The sequence below is a fragment of the Beta vulgaris genome, chromosome 6, assembly GCF_026745355.1.
Source record: "Beta vulgaris subsp. vulgaris cultivar EL10 chromosome 6, EL10.2, whole genome shotgun sequence".
In the NCBI taxonomy this organism is placed as follows: domain Eukaryota; kingdom Viridiplantae; phylum Streptophyta; class Magnoliopsida; order Caryophyllales; family Amaranthaceae; genus Beta; species Beta vulgaris.
The window spans coordinates 47,042,443-47,050,946 of NC_079207.1; the positions used below are offsets into that span (position 1 = coordinate 47,042,443).

The following is an 8,504-nucleotide window of genomic DNA, read 5'->3' on the forward strand; positions in this document are numbered from 1 at the left end:
AATATAGGTTTTGAATGACATGGCTGACACAATACTGACTCCAGGTTTAGAAACAATTCCTTGATAGGATATTCTATTTCCCTTTGGCCCCCTAAGAGACACCTTTTGAGTATGACACTCTATCCTAGCTTTATACTTAGCAAGCCAATCCATTCCCAATATTACATCAAAGTCGGGTAAGTCAAACTGAATAAGATCAGCAGGCAAATCAGATCCTAATATGGTAATGGGTATGTCTTGGTATAGAGAACTACAAGGAACTACTTCTCCTGAAGGTATTGTAATGAAAGTTTGACACAAGATTGAGGGTTTTAGACCTAACTTTTCAACAAATGAACTAGCTATGAAAGAATGAGACGCCCCAGAATCAAAAAGCAAGTAAGCAGGGTTAGAGTTTACGAGGAAAGTACCCGTCACAACATTGGCGTTGGTGTCTGCTTCATTCTGGTTCATAACATAGATTCTTCCATTGTTGCCTCGAGCACCATTTCCATTGCCGTTCTGATTGTTGTTTCCTCCATTTGCTCGATTGTTATTCTGACCATTATGCTGAGTATTGTTCCCCCCTTGAGCATTCGAAGTCTGACCCTGGGAGTTGTTGTTGTTTAGGGACGGTTATTGTTGTTCTGGTTCTGATTAGGCCCATGACCATTCCTATTACCCCATTGTTTCCATTTTGTCCATTATTCTGACGCTTGGGACACTGATTAGCCTTATGCCTTTCTCTCCACAAGCATAACAAGTTATTGGGTCTCCTTGACAGGTAAATCCTGGGTGGCTTTTGTTACACTTCTACAAGTAGGGTTCTGGGTACGGGATCCTTGCTGGTTTGATCTCCCCTGACCTTGGTAGTTGCTACGATTCCCTTGATAATTACCACCACCATTAGTGTGATTATTGCCCCCATTTATTGTTACCCCCATATCGAGGTTTCTTGTCATTTCCATGGTCATTTTGGTTTTAGGTGGGTCTTTTCTCTTATTCCTCCCCATAACTTCCTCTTCACGCCTCAAAATCCTCTCAATATTAGAAGCCTTAGCATAAGCCTCCTGAAAAGTTGCAGAAGTTGCTCCCCCAAGTCTGGTCTGAATTCTAAATGCTAATCCATCCTCAAACTTTTGAGCCTTTGCTCTCTCATCTGGCACAACATTAGGGCAAAATCTAGCTAACTCATTGAACTTTTGGGCATACTCTTGCACAGACATAGTACCTCCCTGGTTAAATCTAGTGAACTCATTGTATTTCTGCCTCCTAATATGTTCAGGGAAAAATCTATCCTTAATAGCAACCTTAAAAGCATTCCAATTAAAGTTTTCCTGAGCTCTAACAATAGGTCCTTGACTCTCCCACCAAGTGTCTGCATCCTCCCTCAAATAAAAGGTAGCTTGGTCTACTTTTTGAGCTCCAGTAGCAGTGAATAACTTATCAAAGTCTCTTAGCCAGTTCTCTAAGAGTAAGGGGTCTTCCTTTCCTACAAAAATTGGAGGTTTAAGGGTTGCTAACTTCTTTGCCATAGCAGCTTGTGGGTCCTCTCCACCATTATTCCCTAATTGGTTTTGAACACTAAACCCATACGTTGCGAAAGTTGTTCAAGAGATCTCATCTCTCAAGCAGTTGTTCAGGGGTTTCAGCCATTTGTTCAAAAGTCCTCCTACGAGATCTAGTGTATACTTGATAGGTTTGCATACAATTCCTGCACATTAGCATTGGTATTACTACATCTATTCACCCATACATGGTCTTGCACATCGTTTTATTTACTCAATACAACTTTCATCATAAAAAATTACATCCTCAACAAAACTATATTTCATCATAACATTTCAAGACAACCTTTGCATGCTTCCAATAAATCAATTTGACAAGTAAGCAAAATTATAACAAGAACTTAAACTCTATAATCAACTAAATAGTCAAGTAATAAAATTCCTAATAAAACACATATAATAGGAACTTAGAGAATTTCCAATTACTAAAGAACTTAGTATACAAGACCTTATTATAAATATAAATTTCTAAATTCTATAGTTAAACGGTCAACATTTTCTTGTAGTTACAACATCTAAACATACAAGAACAAAAAGAAACAATTAATAAGCACCTAAAGCTTTCACATTAAGGCACATAAACCCTTTTCGATCCCACTCTCACAATTTATTTTAATTTTATTATTAATTATAATACTTATATTATTAACCTTAGACTCGTAATTATTTAACACATTTTATTAACTCCTAATTTATATAATTTATTATAACCTAAACTCTGATACCAATTTGTAACACCCAAAAACTTTGGTTCTAAAACTTTATGAAACATTCACTTTTCATTAAGATATCTGACCAAACCTTTAGGGTGTTACCGCCGCATCTATTGTTAAAATAAATGCAAGGCTAATTATTAAAATAAAAATTTAACTACAAACCAAAGTATCAAAATAAACCAAACTAAGTTGTCTAATTTAAACCAAACCAAAACTAAACAGTCTCAAATAATAGTACTATAATGTTTATTAAACTAGGTGAACTTAAAAACTATAAATTCACTCATTCCTGCAACGTAGTCCATTTCACCAACCTGCACAATATAAATAGGAAAAGAACAAAGAAAGCGAAAACACAAAAATTAGCGAAAGCTATGTAATTACAACTCCATCCCGTAAATAATAATAATAATAATAGTTATATTTTAAAAATAATTTTTATAGCATATACGACATAAATAATACAGACAAGTATAACATAATACAAACAAGTATATAATATGATTAACCATTTCAATTATTCAAGTTTATATGAGTCATACACAACAATTATTATTTATTAGAGGGAATTGAACGTCAGTAGGCCGGGATCCCAGTAACCACCTACTTCAACATGGGTCGTCACCCAGATAATTAAGAGTAATGGCCAATATCGTTTTGCAGAACGTCCCTAGTGTGCACACCCCTCACTAATCTAATGGGTATCCGCAATGCGCACCAATAGTATTAGGAGGAAGACAATAAAGAGTTGTAACAGAATAAAATCAAGTACTGTTCATCACCTATGGAGGATCCAAATCCACAGGATAATTCCCTCAATAAATTTCCACTTTACGTGATTAATATATTTTAAAAGTTATGACACATCAAACATCACATTAACATTAACAGGAACATCTTCAGTTCAATAATATTTTTCACAACTTACCACTTAATAAATTAATAATCAACGTCCATAATTCATAGTAACCAATACATCCATCATTAGAGCCTCATAGAGTCACAATATCAACTTATAATACCGTTCGTAACATCATTAACTCACTAGTTTACCCATTAAGTTACATTATCAAATTATGTTTTTTTACATGATGGATACATATGTACATTATAAATCCAAATAATAACAAAATACTAGTAGATACATATGTATTATAGCAGGATAATAGTACTATAAATATAATAATAATAATTTTAGTCATAACAAATACTAATACTATTTATGCCACATAATATACATCTAATATAAACATAGAATCACATAACCACATGTATTACACATAGCACATACAATTCCTAACGGGATTCTAGTTGTTGATGGACATTGTGAATTACCTCGAACGCTTCCCAATATAGCAATATCAACTAAAATGCCTTCTACGAAGTTTCCGTCTACAACAAATAATATTACCTAAAGTTAGACATTTGATATAATATCCCAAAAAACAAAATTAAAGTTTAAAACTTTATTTATAACTATTAATCAAAGTTAAATCTGGGACAAACAAAAGTATTTGTAAAAATTAAATATTATATGAGAAACTTTTATAAATTTGTAAACCACTTGTGACTTGGCAGATGAACAATATGTCATGGAAGTTGTTTGATGCCTCACTAAAAACAAAACACAATAAAACCTATTGTTTAAAATTAGGAAATCAAAATCTGTATTCAAGCAATACTTTTGTAGCAACTTTATTTCAAAGGCTTTGTTAAAGGTAGGAACTCAAAGTTCTTGTACTAAACCGAGTACTAAACTCGAAAACTTCAGAGCACGCAAAAGAGACGAATAAAGAAAAGAAGAAGGAAGGACGAGAAGAAGACCAAGACTGGCATCGATACTCCGGCCAAGCCCCCGAAGTCACGATGGCGGGATTATTTAAATTTTTTTTTTTGTTTGAAAGCTTCGAAAAGTAACAATAGTGGGTTTAGATCTTAAATTTAGAACTTACCAAAGAGATGGAGAAAGTGAATTACGTGGAGATTTTTTTAGGTGTTTGGGGTATATATATATATGTATAAATCTTAGGGTTTCACCAAAAGATAAGTATTTACAAAAAATCTAATCCTTTCTCAAAACCAACTTAAGTTATAATTTCATAATTTTCTTTTCTCTCTATCTTTCTTTTTGAACGAAAAAGATGATAAAATAAAATCTGATTTTCTTCTAAAGATTTTCGAAATTTTATTTATTTATTTTTAAATGATAAGAAAAAATCTGGTATTATAAAAAAAACGAATTTCTAGAAAATCTGATTTACTATAATTATAATTTGTTTTTCAGAATTTTATATTTATAAAATCTTATTATAACAAAATAAAGTTCATAAAATAGTTATAAAAATTTAGTAAGGCAATCGACGGACCTTATGGAGATGCAAGCAGGCGTCCAAGAAGCATGTTGCAGATGCAACGTGAGATGCATGAATTAAAGAGCGTAGAACAACCTAAAATATTGAATAATAGCACCCACAACCTAAGGAAAGAAGACTTGAAACTTTCGGACATTCCTTTCTTTGATGGGGATGATGATGCCATTGGGAGAGAAGGATGGAGCACCTCTTCAACCGTAAGCAACTCGAGGAACATGCTCGTTTCTTTTATGCGACGCTCAAGCTTGCAAGGTATGTGTCCTTTTGGTTTGATTCCTTCAATCTAAGCATGAATTTGAAGGAAAATCACCCCTTGATACATGGACTGAACTGAAATCAAAGATGAAGAAGAGATTCGTTCCAAGAATCCACAAACAATACTTGTTCATGAAACTGAATTCCTTAACTCAAGGTTTCATGAGTGTTGAAAAGTATACTAAGGAATTTGAAAGACTTTATATAGCATGTAGTTGCGAGATCAAGAGGAACAAAAAATTGCAAAGTATGTGCTTGGATTGAACAAGAATTTGCGTAACTTTATTGAACTACAACCTCTTACAATGTTTGATGAAGTGTGCTCTTTGTTCCTGTAAATTGGAAAGGCAACACAAAGGTTCGACTTTTGGTGCGTTTAACTCCTCCAAAACCGAAACTGAAATTTCTAGCTTGTCTAAGGAGGTCATGGAGGCATGAATACTACTTAAGAGATCATGGATGCGTTGAAGGGCAAGCTAACTATTGGAAATTCTAAGGAAGCATCCGTGAAGACCATGTGTTTGAAGTGCCAAGCCTTGGGCATGTGGCTCGAAACTGCCCAAACCGTGTGATGGTGTCGAGGGAGGAATACTATAACTTCTTAGTGCATAGCAAGGATGATCTAAGCGAGCAAGAACAAGTCACGACAGCACAAAACGTTGTGGTTAACATGGCTAGTGAGGATTTTTGGAGTAACCACGCCAAGTGTAGTCCGGAAAAGGCGAGTGAGGTGTTGGTGTTACAACGGTCTTTGCTTACAGAACTTCAAGATGAGCAAGAGGATATTCAAAGGCACAATCTTTTTCACTCGAATTGTATAATTAAGGATCAAGCTTGTTCCTTTATTATGATAGTGGATGATAAGTGCGTTTCTAACGCACTTTATGACCTCCTTTTGGTTTATTTTGATCCCCCTTCTTCTCTTTTCTCCACTCTTTTATCCTCATTTCCCTTTCTACTTCCTCACTTGATCATTGATTGATCACAGTGACATTTTGCTAGATTTTCGATCTATTTTGATCGAATTTCTAGTACATATGCTTTCACTAGGTTTTCTCGTGTTTTTATTGCAGGTATGACCCTTTTCTGGGTCGAGTATTGCGAGATACGACTTAAGGGGAAGAGCAAGAGACATAGAGGAAGCTTGAGGTACATTTGGAGGCCCCCGCACACAATGGTGCGCCCGCACATGCCACTGGTGCGCCCGCACCTTCAGCGGTTCTGGAGATAAATCACATAACACATAGGTGCGCCCGCACCAAGTATGAGGTGCGCCCGCACCTGTGTGTGGTGCGTCCGCACTAGCTACTGGTGCCCCCGCACCATTAGACGAGACATTCCAATTGAGGCAGACAGGCTAGGTACTCCCGCACCTGACATATGGTGCGCCCGCACCTCTTTATGGTGCGCCTGCACCATGCGTTTCCGGAAAGAAAAAAAAAGAAGCTCGTGGCTTCATAAAATAGGAGTTTTTTTTTTCATTTGGAACTTATGCTTTATTCTAGTTTTTTAGAGAGTAATTTTAGGGTTCATACTGGAGAGAAAAACACTTGAGTTTTACTTAGATTTGAGAATTATTAATCATAGTTTGTGATTCCGATAGCATTCAAGGTACTTTTCATTCAATTTAATTTGAAGTTTCAGTTTTTATTTCATTCTTTTCGTGTTTGTTCTTGTTCTCAGTTATTCTTAGATCTTCATTCTCATAGTCGCATAATTGTGATTTTTATTGGTTGAATTATCACTTAATCATGTTTAGCCTTACATTAGTCATAGATTTTATGTTTCATTGCTTAGAATCCATGATTAGTGAGTAGTTTCATATCTAGGATTAGGGTGAAAGTATGAATTAGGATTTTAAATGTTTTTTGAGATATTGTGATTTTCTAAAGAAAGTTATGCATTGCTCTTGGTGTTTTGAAACCTTAGGAGAGGTATTGATCACATCTATACTTTGGTATTTTGAATTTAAATGTTCTTAAATCGAATTTTAAACTCTTTTATCATCCCCAAGAATCAGCTTAATTTCTAGGACAAGATATTGGGTGGAAATTAAGGGGATCCTTTATTAGGGGTTTTCCGAATTTATTGAATCTCTTAATCATTTGACTAAATACCATTCGAGAGAGGATTTAATTGATTGATTAAGTGATTATTTTTGAGGACCATTCGAGAGAGGAGTCGAGTATTTTAGAGGGAAATTATACCTTGCATAATCATCTCTGTTACATCACAATCGCATTAACATTCATTGTCCATTCTTATTCATACTAGTAACCTTAACTCTAGTGTTTTCCTATTTGGTATTTAAACTCGTGTTATTTGCTAGTTCTAGTTTTTAGCTAGTCATAGTTGTTACCAAACCTTTTCAAACCCCAAATACCCTTCAATTAGGTAATTTAGACTTGATAAACTTTAATTAATCCCAACTTCCCTAAGGATCGACACTGGACTTGCCCTTACTATTCTCTTAGTAATTGCTTGTTAGGATTTATAAATATTGTTTGGAAAGTGATTTTTGGTGTCTTAACGACACACTAAAACTTCTTATCAAAGTGGTGTCGTTGTCAGGAAAAATGTGCTATTAATTGAAGTTTATTTTAGTTTAGCTTGCTTAGTTGATTTTTTCTTTTAGTTTCTTTTTGATTGTGGTTGTTATTTGCTAATCCTCTACTTAGCTTTGTTGTGTTACATGAGAATAAGAGCTCACGGCTCACCCACATTGCCTATAGATCCTGAAATTGACCGTACATTGGGAAAGCTTCGAAAAAATTTGGAAAAACTGTCTTTGGGTTTCGAGCCATCTTCAACAGTCTCTAGTACAACAAGTGAAGTTGAAGCAGAAATGGATGAAGCAAATCCACAACTCTTTAGGGATTTCGGAAATCCGGGTTCCTACGTCCTTCAAGGTGGTATTCGACTTCCCACCACCACTACAAATTTCAGCATTCGTCCTCAGTATACTCGGATGGTGAAAGCAAAAAAAATTTGGGGGGGGGGGTCGGATGAAGATCCTCTTGACGATCTCGACAGGTTTCTTGAGATTTGTGTTATGATAACAACAAATGACGTCTCCCCTGACTATATCAAGATGCATTTGTTCCGATCTTCTCTTACCGGAAAGGCAAAGTCATGGCTCAAGAGCTTGCCTGCTAATTCCCTCACTATATGGGAAGAAGTCACGATGGTCTTTTTGAAGAAATACTTCCCGGGTGGAAGACTACAGACATAAGGAGGAAGATCTCCTCATTTGAGCAAGAGAACGATGAGACACTTGCATAAGCTTAGGAGTGGTTCTAGGAGATGATCCGTTCATGCCCTCGCCATGAGTTCAATAAAAACCTCCTCATGCGGTTTTTCTATGATGGTCTCGATCCTATTTCACGTGCCAACCTTGATGCTGGAGCGGGAGGTCAACTTTTTAAGATCCTGCAAGAACAACTTGAGTCCACTACAGAGAGAGTGATTAAGAATTATTCATGGGGTGGACGATGAAGGGGTGCTCAACCCAAGAAGAGCGGGAAGTTTGAATTAGATCCCATGGATCAAATTCAAGCCAAGATGGACCAACTTGACAAGAAGCTCTCAAATATCAACCTTGCCTCATCTAATCC

At 35.8% G+C, this 8,504-nt stretch overlaps 1 non-coding gene across 1 annotated transcript; it reads right to left on the reverse strand.

Moving 5' to 3' along the window:
• Window positions 1-8,115: 8,115 nt before the first annotated feature.
• LOC125499247 (small nucleolar RNA R71) lies at window positions 8,116-8,222 on the reverse strand. Its single transcript, XR_007275962.1, has one exon. It is a non-coding gene; the product is annotated as a small nucleolar RNA R71 (small nucleolar RNA).
• Window positions 8,223-8,504: the final 282 nt, after the last annotated feature.